Raw genomic sequence first — 18,017 nt, forward strand, 5'->3', positions numbered from 1 at the left:
CTAAGCTATCTGCCCGAGGGCATTTATAAGCCTAGCCAGAGTGTGTCAGCTTTCGCCGCCCCATTGATTAAGTAACTGATCCTCTGTCAAGCAGAGCAAATGAAGTGATCCCAGGGGTGTATTTTCTGTTACCCGTCCATTCGTCAAGGTTTATCTTGAAGAGTGTTAGTGAGGGGCTCTGCCTGATGTAATTTGGAATTTTGTTACAAAGCATGGGGAGTCTCTGTGACAGGAATCTATCCCTCCACCATGTTCTATTTATTGTTGTGGCGAGATTTAGCTTACTAGAGCGTGTGTCTCGCAGTGACTTGGATTTGTTTAGGTGGAGCATGTCCATCAATTCTGAGTTCGACATGGCTTTGTAAGTTAGGCAGAGATCACCTCTGAGTAAGTGATATGCCACTGAGTACAGCTGGAGTTTTTTCAGTCAGGCTGCATAGGACACAAAATGAGAAAATATTATCAGTGGCCCTCATGGACACTATCTTAAGACATAACTTTCTATTATTTGATGAGGAGTATTTTCAACAGAAAGAAGGAGTTTCCATGGGGGCAGCATGTGCACCCACATACGCCAACATAGTATTGTCCAAATGGGAAGAGAGTTTTGTGCTGAACTCTAATTATAATAAGGAATGGTTACTGTATCGAAGGTTCCTTGATGACATTGTTATTTTTTGGGTTGGGGGACATGACAAGTTCTTAGAGTTAATGGATTATATTAGTCATACTACTAATTTTTTAAAATTTACTTATAACATTTATTCCGAAGTGCTACAATATTTGGATATAGAAATAACTAAAAACAGAAATAAACAAAATTTTGAATCAAAGGTATTTAGAAAGGAGACTTATTGCAATTCTTATTTGCATTTTGACAGCGCTCATCCCCTGCACTGCAAAAGAAACATAGTAAAGGGACAATTTGTGAGGGGGATCGAGAATGACCAGCTTAAATACTGATTTTGACATGGAATGTAACAAATTGGAAAATATGTTTATAGAAAGGGGGTATCCCAGGATATTTGTGACTAATATAAGAAGGGACATAGAAGAGGGGAGGGGGGACAGATTCAAACCTATTACAGGAATGAATGAATTTATGACATTTCAAGAAGAACATAGTAAATTAAAGGTTAAAAAAGAATTATTTCAAAGAAATTTGATAGTAGAGTATAATAGGTCTAATTATAATTTGAGAGACACACTACAAAAAGAATGGAATAAATTTGCAGCCCTTACTGACATAGAGGAAATTATTAACATCAAACCAAAGATTATATATAGAAATTCCAGAAGTATAAAGAATATGTTAGAGAAAAGGAAAAAGAACACCCCACATACAAGCAACAATAAAAAGTTCGGAACGTTTAGATGTGGTAGGTGTAATCAATGTTCCTTCATTAGTAACAAGAGTGAAATCTTTTTGGAAAGTAGAAACTTATTGATTAAAAGTAAGGTTTTTTTTTAATTGCGATACTAAAGGTGTGGTGTATTTAGTTACTTGTGATAAATGTTCTTCCTACTACGTAGGAAAAACTGAAAGAGAGTTAAGGAAAAGAATGTATGAACATTCCTATGACATTTCAAGAGAAAAAGAGACTAATGCTCTCTTTAAACATAGCAGGAATTGTGTGGGGTGTAATTTTCAGTTTTTTGTCCTTCAACAAGTCAAACAAGATGTCAGGGGTGGTATATGGGAAGAAATTCTAGAGAGTAGGGAACTGTGGTGGCAGGTACACCTAGAAGCAGGGAAAAAGCCTGGTTTAAATGACTTTTTAAGTATTCTTTCTTTATTAAAACTAACAGCAAATAAAATATAAAAGTAGTATGAGTTTTTAACATTAGAGGGCGTAGTCGCCATAATTTAAATACATTCACATTTTAAATACACACGTATATTAAATACATTTTATTAAATTATTTATATCAAATCATATTTATTCATATTTATTAATTTAATGGTTTATGAAATATACTTTTTATGTATAATATCAATTTTGACGTTGTCAAGATATTTATAATGTTTAGTAGTAACATGGTATCCAAAATGGTTTTAATTAATTAATATTCATGAGGCTTGGATAAGTTTGATTTGCACATTTAAAAGTTTTTTTCGAAATCTAATTGGTCAGTGTTTAATGAATGATTGTATATAATAGGTAAATGAATTACTAATTGTTGTCTGATGAAGTCCATTTGTTTGGACGAAAACGCATGAGAGTACTGTAGATTTAAACGCGTTAATGTGTACGTTCTATTTGTGGCATTAAAACTTCTTGAAGAAGCATCGAGTGTTCTTTTTGGCTGATTGCACTCTGCTTACAGTTTTTTGGTTTTCTTGAGTGCTTTCCTCTTTTTTTTTTTTTTTTTTTTTTTTTTGCATAGGACATATGTTTGAGGCCAGTAATCCACTTGGTGAGGTACTTTTGTGGTCTTTCCAGCTGTTGAAAGTGTCTTGTGAGGTACATCCCAAATGGAGCATTGTACTCTACGATGGGTATAATTAGTGATGAGTAGATGGGCACTATAACCTCTTTATTTCTAGATGCGAACCCTTTAGCAATTAGATGGGCCACATAGAAGGATTTCCTAACTACTTTGGCAATATGATTGTCAGTGGAGAGATTACTATCTACCTGGGTCCCCAGATCTCTTATTACCTCTTCTGTATTAAAGGGGCTGCCACCTATGTGGTAATTTGTGGGTGTTTTGTTTTTCCCCAATGGGATGACTATGCATTTTTTGGCATTTAGCTTGAGGCCATGACTTTGACACCAGGTGTCCATCTCAGTAAGGCCCTTTTGGAGGATGTCCATGTCAGCCGGAGAGTCAACTATGGCTCCCAGTTTGCAGTCATCAGTGAACTTGGTTAGCCATAGTCCTCCAGTGTTTGCCTGTACTTCTGAGAAGTATATGTTGAACAGTAGGGGTCCCAGGACCGAGCCTTGCGGGACACCACTTGTGACCAGTTTAGAGTTGGACCTGTAGCCCGCTATTCTTACCATGTGATTTCTGTCTGTAAGCCAGTTGGCAACCCATCTCGTGATGTAGAGGTTTATGTTCAGGCTGGTGAGTTTTTCTGTAATACTCGAGTGGGGAATGGTGTTGAAAGCCTTGGTGAGGTCAAGGTAGGCTGTGTGAACCACCTTTCTCTCATCTATGGTCTTGGTGACTGTCTCGAAGAAGTCAACCAGATTTAGTAGGCATGATCTGCCCTTAACAAAGCAGAACTGGGTCAGGTCAAGTGTTTGGAGGTTCCCAATGTCTTTGGTAATGAGTTCCATGATGATGCACTCCATTGCCTTGCAGACTAGGCTAGTCAGGCTTCTGAGGCGATAGTTACCAGGGTCAGTTGTGGCCCCTCCTTTGTGGAGAGGAATAGCCATTGCTGTGCCCCATTCTATGAGCATGTAGCCTGTGGAGAGGCTGAGGTTGAACAGCGTGTTTAGGTGGGGGGTTAGTTCATTCTGTAGTTCATGCAAGACGCAGCCTGGGATACCATTTGGTCCCATTGACGCTGTGTTTTTGGCTTTTGAAAGGGCTGTTTTCACCTGTGCATCTGTGATTTTTGGGACACAACACTTTTCTGGTATTTTTGTGGGCCCTTTTGAAGGTGAGAGGGGGATGAAGTTTGCACTGAATCTAACCGCCAGTATGGTGGCAATATCAGAAAGTTCAGTATATTTTGTGCTATTTTGCACTAGTTCAGTGCATATCTGTGAGTTGCTACTTCGATTCCTAACATAGCTAAAGAAGGCTTTGTGGTTATCTTTTAATCCTTGGCTATTTTTCTTTTGAAGTTAGCTTTGGATGATTTCATGAGGGACCTTAGTTTCTTACTGATACTGATCAGGGATGTCTTTCCTTCTTGGAATTTGCTTTTTTTCTGAACTAGTTTCCTCTTTCTATTGTATAGCCTGATTATTACAGGGGTCCACCAAACTGGTTTCCTTCTCTTAGAGGAGTGAGTCTTGGTTTTGATAGGGAAAGCATGATCCATGCATCCCTGTAGGTGCTCACAGAGTGCATTTGTAAAGGTTTATGCATCTTGGGCAGCATTATCCTTTACTGTGGGGGCTGTAAAACTTACCACCTCTGTCTTAAGTGAGGTGAAGTTTGCTTTATAAATGTTTTTTACTGTGGTTTCCTTAGTTGGGGGTGGTGGTGGGGTGTGGACATCCAGAGTGATTAGTTAATGGTCTGATCTAACCAATGACGGGTTGACTTCCGGTGTGGAACACCTGTCGCCCATGTTGGTGATGACCAGGTCCAATATGTTTTCACCTCTGGTAGGGGAGTTTACCAGCTGATCCAGGGCATTTGAGTTGATGAATTCCAGGAAGCACTTGGCCTGGGAATTTGTACTCGAGTAGTTTTCCCAGTGAATGGTAGAGTAATTGAAATTGCCCAATATCAGGGGGTTCGGTAGGACCTTCATGTTTTCCAGTGTCTCCAGAAAGGTGGAGTGGTGGTCGTGGGTTATGGAGGGTGATCTGTAGCAGGCCACAATTTGCATTGCAGATTTGCCCGATGTTAGTTGCACATGGATGATCTCAGAGGTATCATGCTGTGTCACTAACCTGGAGGTGTAGGTATCCTTGATGAATATGAGATACACCCCCTCCTTTTGTGTTTCGGTCCATGTTCTGTGGCTGAAACTATGGTATAAGTTGTAGCCTGGTAGTGCTGGGATGCTTTCTGGAGCCTTGAACCAGGTTTCAGTTACTGCACAGATGTCAACGTTCTCCATACTGAGGAATGCTTTGAGTGTGTGCATTTTGAGATTTAAACTCCTGGCATTGAGTAGAATAACCCTCAGTTTTTTATTAATTGTGCTATTTACAGAGGTGGGTTTGACTTTTGAGCCTTGCCTAAAAAAGGCACTATGGGGGCAGCAAGAGCCTTGGCCAGTATTCGAAAGCCTAGGGGTGACAGGTGCAAGCTGTCTCTTGAGAAGCAACGTGGCTTGTCGAGCATGTCGTCCCAGGCGGACAGACATTGGATCCCCTTTGAATGACACCAGAAGCTTAGCCAATTGTTGAAATTGATATTTTTTTCTTTATACTGAGGTATTATACTTGGTGAGAGCAGGATGCTACTCAGGGTCAGGGTCATACCAGCCTGGGCTGCATGATCAGAGAGCTCTTCCATGTCTCTTTTCATGCAGTCCAGGGAGGTATGTCTCAGGTCATTCACACCAGCATGAACAATGACAGAGTCATATTTGTACTTGTTCTGGAGTGACCTGAGTGCTTGTGTTATGTGGCAGATTCTGGCTCCTGACAGGCATTTAACAGTAACCTTCTGCTTGCATATAAGCAAATTATCTGTGACTAGATCTAGAGGTGTTATTGTCCCCCTTTAAAAAGCCCTCATTAGGTCAATTATTTTGTATAATGCCCACTTTGGCATGTACCTGTCCACACCCATGCAACAATTGGAATACGCACAGTGATATCTTACTAAAAGGATACAAGTCCTAAACAATAGGTCTTGCATGAACCACCTCAAAGATTTATCACTATACTCAGTATCCTACAGAGTTCTTAGAGGTAATCTGTCTGGCATAAAAGGTATCCTTCGACCTAATACAGATGGACCTACTGAACATGAACAAGTCAAATGGCATCAGAAATACTCAGTCCAGGTATCTAAACTGAATGTTGTGGAGAGATGGATATATATCCAGAATAGACTATCCATTCAAGTAAAACAAAGCTCATCCCTGTCCATATTCAAATGCAACTTGGATATAAGGATGGGTAAAAGAAAATGTACTCCAGGATTGCCCCTCATGCCACTAATGCATAGAGGTAGTTCCTAAATGCTGCATCCCTTACATGGGTCCCTTCAAATTATCTATAGTGTGATCACATTTATTCTCACTAGGGCTAATATATAAGTATCAACCATGGGATAGTTAAGACCAATCAGGAAATGTTAATTTAAGCACCAAAAAGGAAATTGACTAAGCTTAAAATGTCCTCCAAGTGAACCTATGTTGTGGTAGTAAATAGTTTTAAAAAATTGCCTTTTTTAGATCACTAAATGCCCCTGTCACCCTCCACCCCTCCCCCCCAGTCTTCAACAGCTTCAAGCACCTCTGTGAGACTGGCTATGTTATATGGGCTGGAAATGGTGATGCTAATGAAAAAACAGGAGTCAGAGCTGGAGATGGCAGAGTTAAAGATGTTAAGATTTGCACTGGATGTGACAAGTATGGAAATAATTAGAAATGAGTATATTAGAGGGTCAGCTCAGGTTCAGAAAGTTTGGAAACAAAGCTAGAGAAGCCAGCTTGTGTTGGTTTAGACATGTGCTGAGGAGGGATGATAGGTATATTGGGAGAAGGATGCTAAGTATGGAGCTGTCAGGTAAGAGGAAAAGAGGTAAACCTAAGATAAGGTTTATGGATGTGGTGAGAGAGGACATGTATGTAGCAGATATGAAAGACCATGATGCAGAGGACATAAAGAAATGGAAACAGATGATTCACTGTGGAAACACCTAATTGGAGCAGCTAAAAGAAAAAGAAGATTGATGCATAAGAAAAAGTGAATTAAGCTATAAGGTAATTCATAATACTATCTGTTATAGCAAGGATATGAGAACCTGATATCAAATCCAAAATAGAGGCTATAGAAAAGAACATAATTAAATGCATCCATGTGCAACAGCCATTACTGAGTGATTAAGAAAGGCAAATACAGTTACTTATAAATGAAAGAAATATTAAAAGCTAGAGCTCACGTGCTTCCTCATGATTAGTTAATAAAAAATATATCACAATATGTTGAATCTGAAACACAGGGAAGAGTATGTGAAATGTTTGTATGTAAACAATTCCGATAGCTGTGTCCTTATGGCCCAGATTATGGCCCAGATCATGGCTAAAATAGGTCAAAGATAAACCAGTTCACTTACCTGGTAAAAGAAAATTAATAAAATATGTTTGTGTTTTGCAAACCGAATATAAAAAGAACATTCATTGTTTTGCAAGCATAATTTATGTGTATTCTGAATTTCAAAATAGGTAGAAAGCCCATCCCAGTCATTTATACAAAATAATGTTAAATATGTTTTTCATCCCACCTTTTTACCCTACTACCTACAGTGTCTTCTTACATTTGTTTCATCCTGCCTGGCACAGTATCTCACATCAACAAATTTGGAAGTCTCTGTTTTCAAGTCGAAATTAAACTTTTGGTAAACACCCTTATTGCTAAGGGGGGGTGCATTTGAGTAGAATGTGTTAGACATCAGTAGCAAGTGAGGCTTTATTTATTTACTGGATCACACTGCCCTCACTGGCCTTGAAGGGTAGGTGTACAACATATGGAATTAGTTGACTCACTGATATTTGTAAACCCACAGTGATATCATAAAATGTGCTGCCCTCATATAAACTCAGCAAGAGTTAGGGCATTTTGGAGTACTTGTCTATTATCTGTCAAAGGACTCATCTCCAACAGACAGCCTAATTCCCTCCTGTAGGGCTGGAGAGTTGGTCACTCTCTGATCAATTCTGTGCCCCATAGCTAATTTCTCAGGTATCAGTCTGTTACTTGAATTCCATCACCTAAGTTTTAGTCAGGACTACAATATGGCCTGTCCTCTGCTCTGTGAAAACCTGTCCCAAAGGATAATCAAGTATGAGGGTTGGTAAACAGCAGTAAAACAATCAAGAATATTTGAGACTGTTTTTCATAGAGATGAGGTGGCTGAAGTTGGAGGACTCAGATGTACTTAGATTCATACTAAAAAGATTGATAGTCGTTGAGGAAAATCTAAATACTTGTGTTACATGATAACTCCTGCCATGTAATATATTAAATACAATTATAACATTATCAAATAATTCTTTAATATAATGTTACATACCACTCTTATTTGAAATCTCATTGTCAGAACAAGGAATGCAATCAAAACAACATGGTGGCTCTCCCTGTCGTATAACTCTTCTGTATCCAGAAAGGCAGGCTTCACTGCACACAGATTTTGGAACCTAAAATAACATATTTGGAAACTAAGCACGTATTAGCATAACACACTTGACAAGGAAGAAGCTGTCATAATATTTCTGAAACTGTTAATTCATACTTTGAACAGAAATGATTTACTGTCAAATTAATATGCACAAATTCAACAAAGTTCTCTGTCTTTCCTGTAAAGGAAATTGCTCTGCCTTTATCTACATTGACTACATAAAAATGTCTCCCTTAGACTTCCATTTATTGCTGAGGGGGTGTTTACTGTTATTTATTACATTTGATTACCAGGTAGTTTGGCTGTTCCTAATCCCATTTTCAGCTACAACCTGGGTCCATATGGCAAAAATTGTAGTAACAGTGTAGAACAAAACAATGGAACAAATATCAAGATATTCAAGAAAAATCTATGACTGTAAACTCAAGTCACAAACATATTCCAATTAAAAGAAGTTCCAAAACTTCCACTGATATGTAAACATTAACATTCCCAAAAGCACAAACTATACAAATAGAACATGAAACCATTTCGGACATGATATTTACAATATGTGCTTGTAGGAAATATTTTACAACATATGAGAGTGGCTGTAGAGAGGATGGTATACCATGATGTGAAAGTAGCAGATTTTAATTTACTATGATAGCTGCTACACCTTGGTTTAGGTTCCTACTTGCTTGATGTGATACATTCATAAACTAATGTTTTCCTTTGTAGGAGGAGCATGATGCTTCTTGAACAAACTGTTTTTCAATTTGAAATGGTCTGCTGTGAATTCATGTCTGGTTTTAGATGTCAGATGTTGCCATACTGCTGGTACCAATTTAGAAAAGGTTCTTTCATCAGCAGTGGTTTTGAATGTGACTCTAACTAATGATATGGAATTATCAGCATCATCGGGGAGTAGCTTTGTTGTCTGATTTGCAGCTTTTACCTCAGTGGTGGTAAATCTCCTTGACTGAGAATTCTGGAAAGTAGACAGAAAAAAATAAAACATGCCCTTTCACTGGCTAGTAGCTATTCAGAGTGGTATTTGTGCATTCTTTGGTCATCAAAGAGAAGTAATCTGCATATTTTGTTGACTATTATTTGTGTTTTTTTGAGAATTTGTATTAGAGCAGAATGTTATTAAGGGAAGTTTTGTATTATAGTTTGGGTATTAATACATTTTTGGCTAAGGTATTCTTGGTTGTTGTAGTAAGAAGACTGGAGATTTTATAGCATAGTTTGAGATGGGTAAAAGTTTGCTGATGGAAAGTTTGGTGTCTTTGGTAAGTCCTACATACTTTTGCTCAAAGGCTAATGGAAGAACATTACCATTGTGGTCAGCTAAGTACAAGAGAGGATTTTTTTCAAAGCTTTTTTTTTTTTAAAGTCCTACTGCAGGATTTTAGGGTCTCAATGAGTAATTTATTTTCTTATTTCAAGTATATAATTTTATGAAAGTGGTTTGAAGTTTGTGCTTGTGAGCATGGAGGTTATGACTGGATTCTAGGGCAAAGGTGTCATCAACATACATAATAAGGTTTAGGTGTTCAATGTCTTCAGTGATGTTCTAAATAAAGTAATAGAGAGAATACCAGTGGACTAAGAGTGGAACCTATGGGAAACCCTGTATTACGGATACCTTAAAGGAGTCTGTTAGGATATTCTTGGAATGATGTATCATGCAAGTAGTTTTCTATCAACAGGATCAATAGAAAACTACAAGTATGATCTATTATGCAGGTAGTTTTCTATCGATCCTATTGTTGGTATATAGAAAACTACAAGTATGATCTATTATGCAGGTAGTTTTCTATCGATCCTATTGTTGGTACAATATATGGAAATTAAATTTAATGAGTTTAAAGAGTAGGAGGTTATGGTTCAGAGTTTTATATGCCCTAGTCATGTTAGTTTAGTTTCATTCATGTTATTGTAGGTAGTGTCTGTGGCACTGCAGATCGTCTTTGTGGCATTGTTTAGGGAGGTGATGGTTCTAAAAGCTTTTCTGAAGCCATATTGGGCAACATACAGAAGGCCATACTTGTTTATATGATCAAATATTTGCTTGTAGATCTGTGTTTCAAATATTTTTACTAGTGGCAGATATTTGATACTAGTCTGAAGTCTTTGGATTTTTTTTTTTTTGGAGGGGGTGCTAGGTCATTTTAGAGAGTGGTATTATGATTGCATGTTTAAAGGCTTTGGAGATAGTGTTTGAGGTTAAGTGATAGATTGTAGATGTGTGTAAGTGGATTGTTACAAGTATAGCAACCATTTCTAACAATATGGGGTGCAGTGTGCAGAATGCACTGCCTTTATTATCTAATTTCAGGCACCTGTCTGTACACAAACCTATCAAATCTGCTGGGCATTAACTGTACTTATACCATGTTGCTAAGGCCAAAAACTCTTTATCTGTATCCATAAGGTCAATACCCTCCTTTCCATCCTTTAAAACTTTTCTTAAAAACATCCTAGCCAAAATGTGTCTCTGTTCTTGTTCAACACTAGAATACATTATATTCCTAAATGTGAACAAATACCTGTTCATATTTTACACCTCTTTACTCTTCCTATTTCACATTTACTTATGTCTATCAATTTCTCTTCCCTGGCTTTCTGTGTAAACATAAGCCTGCTTTTCCTCTCACTTCATATTGCAATTCCTTTTTGCATTACACTAACATACCTTTATTGCCTTTAATTTCTCTATAAAACATCTAAAATCTCTCTAAATATTAACTTGTATCAGTTCTTAAACCAATGTTTTAATATTAGATCTAATTTGGTATATTTATTTAAACTAGATGTTTTTATATTATTTTTGAAGAAATTATTGTTCTTAAAATGTTTATTAATACTTAATAACTTTTCTCCCTGGGCTTCCATTGAAAATGGGATCCTACCCAGTCAGACTTTCCCAGTAATCAAATGTGAATAAATAAAATATAAGGTAAAAAATAAAAGGAGGATTCATTGCAGTATATAAACTATTGAAAAACAGCTGAGATGCAGGTTGGTAGGCTAACAGCAGGAAAATAATAGGTGAAATAAGAAAAGGAAGAAAAGTGGAAAAAAAAAACAGGAAAGGTAAATGAAAAAAATACTGATATGGAAAAAAAATGAGTGTTACAGTTGAGAGGAATAGGAAAGTGTTAGAGATTACTGTATATGTTTTCATTTATGGGGATTTAATTTTGAGGATGAAAAGATTTGCACTAGGGATGTGGTTGGTAATGTGTAACATGGGTATTAATACACTATGAAATTGGAGTTGCAAGATAGAGATGTAAATGTCGGAGGAAGATTGAAGATCTAGTTTAGGAAAGGGGGGATCGATTAGTAAACATTTGTTTCCATTTTTTGAATGTGGGTATGTGATTGTTTTGGGGTGGGAATTTTAATACTGTAAACCTGGAATGAGTAGTGGAAAGTAAAGTGATGTTGGAGAAGTCACCGGTGGGGAGGAAGTGGAAGTAGTGAGGAGGAATTGTGCTGCAAGAAGAAGGTGTGTTTATTTGAGGAAGGGGATTGGCTTCAAATGTCTAAATTTAAAATGTGGGTGGGGATTGGATGTGGTTGGTCCAATTTTTGGACCAGTCACACCATTCTTCACCAGTCAATCCTTTACCATTGGTGTGGTGAAGAGTAAAATGAAGTCTTGTGTAGCATAACAGAACTGAGGGGTGTAGCCACCCACAGAAAGTCACACAGTGCAGTGAGATTTAATGCAAAACAAACAAATCCAAAGCTCATTCATCCGAATTGTGTATTCTAGTTCCACAGCAGTAGTGTGTTCTGAAAGACAAAGGAAGAATTACTTTCTAATGAAACTCAAGTGATCACATTTCCTCTTTCCTGTAGGCAAAATTGTTCTGCCTTGAAGTCACTTGACTATAGAAGAACTGTTCCCTTAGACACCCAACAATTACTATGGAATATTTATGCATTTAGAAGATCCCAACCTCATTCAGCAGCAGTAAACCATTTTATTTTTACATGGTTCCTCAGCAACAACCCATCTTCAGCAAAGATATTGGGCCGGATTCATGAAGGCTTGCATGGAGTCTAAGAGTAGTGTAAGACGTCAGACAGGCAATATGTCTACCGAGCAATTTAGCAATAGTTGGCAGGGGTGTGCATGAGAACTCCTAAAACTACTCTTGCATGGACAGTGATATAGTATGCAAATTACATTATTTGCTGCTGAAATGCATGCAAATGAGATAAATTTGCGATCCAGGAACCACTAAACTGTCCGTGGAAGAACAGTGTTATTTGCAGAAATGTACTCCATTGGTAACGGAGTACCATTCTGCAAATAGCTAAAGAGAGCTATAACAGCTCCAAATAAAAGATGCATCCAGTTGAGGAAGCATGCCAATGGCCAAATATGAGGCCATTGGCATTTTTATAGGTTGAAAATTAATAAAAATTAATTTTCATTTTTCCCCCGATCTCCGATGTTTAAGCATAGTGCAGCCCTGGGTAAACGTGCGGCACTTTAAAAAACAGAAAATAATTAAAAAATAGCCAAAACTAGGCAAGTTTAATAAAAATATTATTCTGCCATGCAGGTGAATGGCAAGCTGAAGACAACATGGCTACTGAGTAGTGGTTGCTAAGGGGGGAAGCTCAGTTTGAGAGATGTAACCAAGCATTAGTAGGCAATCCTATGCAAATGAGGATGAGGATAGTGAATCCCAATTTTCCCTGACATGTGAGCCATGTCCCTACAGTGTAAGTGTAGGAGTAGGGGGAGTAGTAGAGTAGAAGATAGGTGACATCATGAGGGGGTATGTCTGAAAAACTGTAAGCTTATTGGAGCAGAGTGGCTTGTGTTTGACATGAGTTGCTCAGGATTGCAAAAAGCATGCCTACAGTTGTCCTAGCTGAAACCCAAAAACCAAAGGTGTACGCCGTGGATATATCTGAAACTTCTTGCAAATGTGCTTACACTGTGTGCGCACATGTGTGCACCTGTAAGCCTGTGTAAGCCTGTATGCATGCGTGTGTGCCCATCTAAGCCTGTGTAAGCCTGTGTAAGCCTGTGTGAGAGTGTGCGCTCGTGTCCACATGTTTGCGCTTATTTGCGCGGTGCTGCCCCTTGTGGAAACAGAAAGGGAAAAGGAAGGAAAAGAAGTAGGAGGAAGTTAACCAAGGAGAACTAGCAGAATCAATTACACAGGCAGTACACTAGCCCAGCCCAGCACTTAAAACTCTGCAAACAACATTCCTACGCGTTTTTCTCAAAAACACTGCAACACTGCAGTATACAAAGAGTGAAAACTTAAAATGCTTAACTCAGACAAAAAAATGTTAGGGGCTGCCATTGCTATTATAAGCCAACATGTGCAAGATGCTGTGGGTGGTGCCATTGTGAATGCTGCTGAGCAACCCACAGTGAGGAGACGGAGAAGAGTGTACAGACCCAGGTAACCTACCAGGGGCTACATGAGCTGGAGATAGTGGAGCACTATAGAGTGGACCGAGACCTCCTGCAACAAATTGTTGAGCTGTGCAGGCCACGCCTCACACACAGAACCAACAAAGGGGAACCCATCCCAGTGAAAACCAAGGTATGTGTTGGCCTAAGAATGCTAGCAACAGGTACCTTCCAGAGACCAACTGGTGAAATGATGGGGATTTCACAGGCATCAGCATCCAGGGTACTGCACCAGTTCCTGAATGCCATGTCAGCACATGTCAGTGATCATGTATATTTCCCCCATTCCCGTGAGGCAATGGCCAGCAATATGCGTCTTTTCCAGCAAATAGCGGAATACCCTGAGGTAGTGGGTGCAATAGACTGAACACACATACACATCAAAGCACCAGCCGGTGAGCGGGGTAAGGCCTACATCAACCGCAAGGGCTTCCCCTCCATCAACTGCCAGGTCATGTGTGATGCCCAGGGCATAATACTGAATGTGTGTGCTGGCTGCCCTGGAAGCTACCACGATTTCCATATCTGGCATCTGATGCAGCTGTACCAGACATTTGCTAATGGGGACATCCCTGATGGTCACCTAGTGGGGGATGCTGGATATGCACTGGAGACGTGGCTGATGACACCCATCAGAAATACACACACACCTGAACAAGAATTCCATAATGAGGCACACACACAAACACAAAATGTAATCAAGCATGTGTTTGGGATGCTCAAGTTATGGTTCAGGTGCCTGGACACATCTGGTGGAGCCTTGCAGTACTCACCAACTACATGTACCCAAATTGTCATGGTATGTGCCATGCTACACAATATGATCCTGCGAAAACAGCTGCAGCAGGAACAGCAATGGGCAGAGCCAAACAGCCCCCCACCATTGCCAAGGCCATCACAGGCAGAGCGTGACTCGGAGGAGGAACAACCTGAGCCTGCCCCAGTAGACAGAAGGAGGCATGCCCAGTATGCCTTGGCCTTAGCAAAGAGGCAATGCATAGCACATACACTGGCTCAGTAGGAACCCTGGAAATTATACCTCTCTCTGACTCGCACATAAAATAAAAGGGATGCCGAGCTTGACACTACCTGTTTTCAAACATGTATAGAGAGTGCACTATGTGTATCTGACATAGGCAGCACTGCAGCACCACCTGAGGCATGATTGCCATGTTTTAAGCAATATAAAGCAGTGCTAAGCAGCTTTTACCACTATTTAGTATATGTAAACAAAATTGCCCGTGCTAACTAGTGCAATGTTGAGCAATGTTGGGCAAGGTCGGGCAATGTCGGGCAAAGTTGAGTAAAGTCAGGTAAACATGCTCATATTTGCTTTACTGTTTCTTAAGCAGTCTGGTCTACCCAGCATGAAAATAAAAAGCAGTGACAGGGCTCGAACTCAGGATACTGTGCACTATAGTCACAGTACTGAACCACTAAGCCATGACAGCATTTCACTGGCACAGACACAGCAGGACAATTGTACACCAATGCAAACACAAAGAAATCCTGTATCATGCCCCTAAAGAGGCATATGGGTAACCTCCCTCACAGGCCTATGCAGACAGAGAACAGCAGGCCAGGTGGTGTGATGTGGGTTGGGTAGGCTATGAAGTCGCAATCTAATATATGTGACATTGGATGCTAAGATCTGTAGTACAGTAGTATGCCTCAAGCCAGTACGATAGGCAACAGTACAGACTGAAATGATGTACCTTACATAGCAGTGCAGGCCTAGCAAATGTGTATAAGTGTCAGGTGAACCCCTCATCCTATGTACACCCACAGTAACAATCAGGTGTGCCCCCGGGTAGAAATGTACAAAGAATAGCTGTCCCCCCTGTATGTAGAAATGTTGATAAGTCTATGCAAAGTATCTCATGGAAGACCTGCAGGCACAGCATGATCCCTGTTGATTTATGACACAAAGGTGAGCCCTGCAGTAAAAATACAACTTGATTTTCCACACACATATCGTATAAATGTCTATACCGGGCATGCTCACACACTTCAGCAAATGTAGTGGATTTCAGTCAGCAACATACTGAAAGGTCATACTGGGCATGCTCACACAGGCCATGTCTGAGTACAGCAGTGGGCCACACATATCTGACAGTTGCATGTTTTACCCCTGGAACCTGTCACTATTCATCAATCCTGCCTTGTGCACACAGTTATATGAAAACAGACACATATAATATATTGGAACCCTGTCCTAATCGAACTATGTACCACAAGTACTTAAGTTGTTCACAGAAAGTGAAAAAGCAAAGAAGATCAATAAACCTGCAATCAGTATCATCAATAAATGATGTGCACTCCAAACATTATCCAATCCATGCTCTGGCAAAAGAATATGTGAAGGAGTCCATAGAGAACCATGGCACTTCCTTCCATTATGTCATAAATAGCAATGTGCACTCATATATGTCCTGACTCAGTGCAAACTGTAAATGACTGACATTGCCAACATCCTGTCAGACAGTCTTATACATACATACCCCCCTCTCACTGACAAAAGGCCCTATCACCATACCTGGAGATTGTGAAAGCACAGATATCACATATAGAAAGGGTAAACAGCTCCTTCCAAACCTGAAAACATGGTGTCTATGGGATTACATTGTTTCCCTAGCTGTGTCATAAGTGAACTCCAGAACAAACAGACCGTGCACCTGAACAGTCTGTTGAGCCTCACCCTCTGTACAGCATAAGAAACTGTTGAATGTATTATAGCAACGTTTGGCACACTCCACAAGTATTGGTGCACAACAGACCATGGGAACTATTGTCTTATAAGCCTATTAAGCCTGATCTGCAAGGCCATGGAGTCCATCATGATGGAACTCATAAACATAGCTATTGGGAGCCTACAAACACCCAACCATACCACTTTTGGTTTGGTCAGGGGCAGATCATGGTTCCCAAACCTGCTAGACTGTTTTCAAAACAGTCACCCAGGACATTCATCAATGAAATGAGCTACACACGTCCCACATAGACCTTGAAAAGCCCTTTTCCAACATCCCAGACACATGTCGTATCCACAAAATCAGCAACCTGTGCATAAATATGTCTGTTATCTGATGGATTGCCAAATGGGGCACAGATAGATCACACAAGGTAAGAATTGTGGTCTCCTGTACAAGCTGGTAACAACTGCTGTCCCCCATGGATAAGTCCTGGGACCCCTCCTGTCTGGTGTATACTTTTCAGAAATACAGTCAAACACATGAGGGTTATGTTTAGCAAAGTTTGTGAATGACCGCCAAAAAGTTGCCATAATCAATGTTTGGGACAACAGAGACATCCTTAAAAAGGGTCTCAGTCAGACAGATGTGGTGTCAAAATTATGGCATCGAGCTACAGTCATACAAATACCACATAGGTGCCAACACCCTAAATATGGAGGTGATAATAAGGGATCTATGGACACATGTGGATAGTCATCTCTACTTCCAGAAACACATTCACAAAGTGGTCAGAAAATCATGCTATGTGTTCCCACAAACTGCCAACATCTTTGCATAAAGGTCAAAGTAGGTTCCCTCTACTCATCAGTCATCAGACCCATCAGAGAGTACCACAATACACTTGCGATGAATCTGACTAGGCACGTTCAGCAGCTGGAAAGACCACTGCAGTACCTCAACAAGAGGATTACTGGCCTCAAACAGTTGCCCCATGCAACAAGACTGAATTTAACTCAATCTGTACTCTGTTGCATACTGTCTACTCAGGAGATCTCTGCCCAACAGACAGGTCCATGTCATGGCAACACTCAGATCTGCTCTGAGTTACAGATCAATGGCACTAAATATACAGACCCAACTGATATTGTCAACATCCTGGCAGATAGGATCAGTGCTAACTTTATCCCCCTCTCACCCATGAAAGAGCACATCTCTGTAATGGAAGACTGCAAAGTTGCTGTCATCATGGCTGCACAGGTAAAAAACACTCTCCAAAGCCAGTATCACAGCATACATGGGACCAAATGATTTACCAGGCTGTGTTCTATACAAACTACAGAATGAACAGGCACCACACTGATGTACCATGTTCAGTCATAGCCTCACCTCAGGCTTTGTGCATGCTGAATGGTGCACAGCGACGGTTATCCCACTACACAAGGGTGGAGACACCACGGACCCCAGGAACTAGTGCCCCATTAACCTGATGAGCCTGCTCTGCAAGGCCATGGAATGTATCATCATACAACTTATAAAAAAAGACATTGGTAATCTCCAAACTCTGGACCACAACCATGTTGGGTTTGTAAAATGCAGATCATGACTCCTAAACCTGATAGATGACATTGAAGCAGTCACCAGAACCATGGACAAGGGTAAGGTGGTTCGCACAGCCTATGTAGATCTTGCCACGGCTTTCAACACCACCCCCACTCTGGAATTATAGATAAACCCACTAACCTAAGTATAAATTGCTATGTCACAAGATGGGTTGCCAACTGGCTCACTGACAGAATACACACTGTGAAAGTAACAGACTCCAAGTATGACTTTGGACCAGTGACGAGTGCAGTACCACAGGGTTCAGTCCTGGGTCCTGTCCTGTTTTGTATCTACTT

Source organism: Protopterus annectens, chromosome 1.part1 (genome assembly GCF_019279795.1).
Source record: "Protopterus annectens isolate FY-2018-M chromosome 1.part1, PAN1.0, whole genome shotgun sequence".
NCBI lineage: Eukaryota > Metazoa > Chordata > Ceratodontiformes > Protopteridae > Protopterus > Protopterus annectens.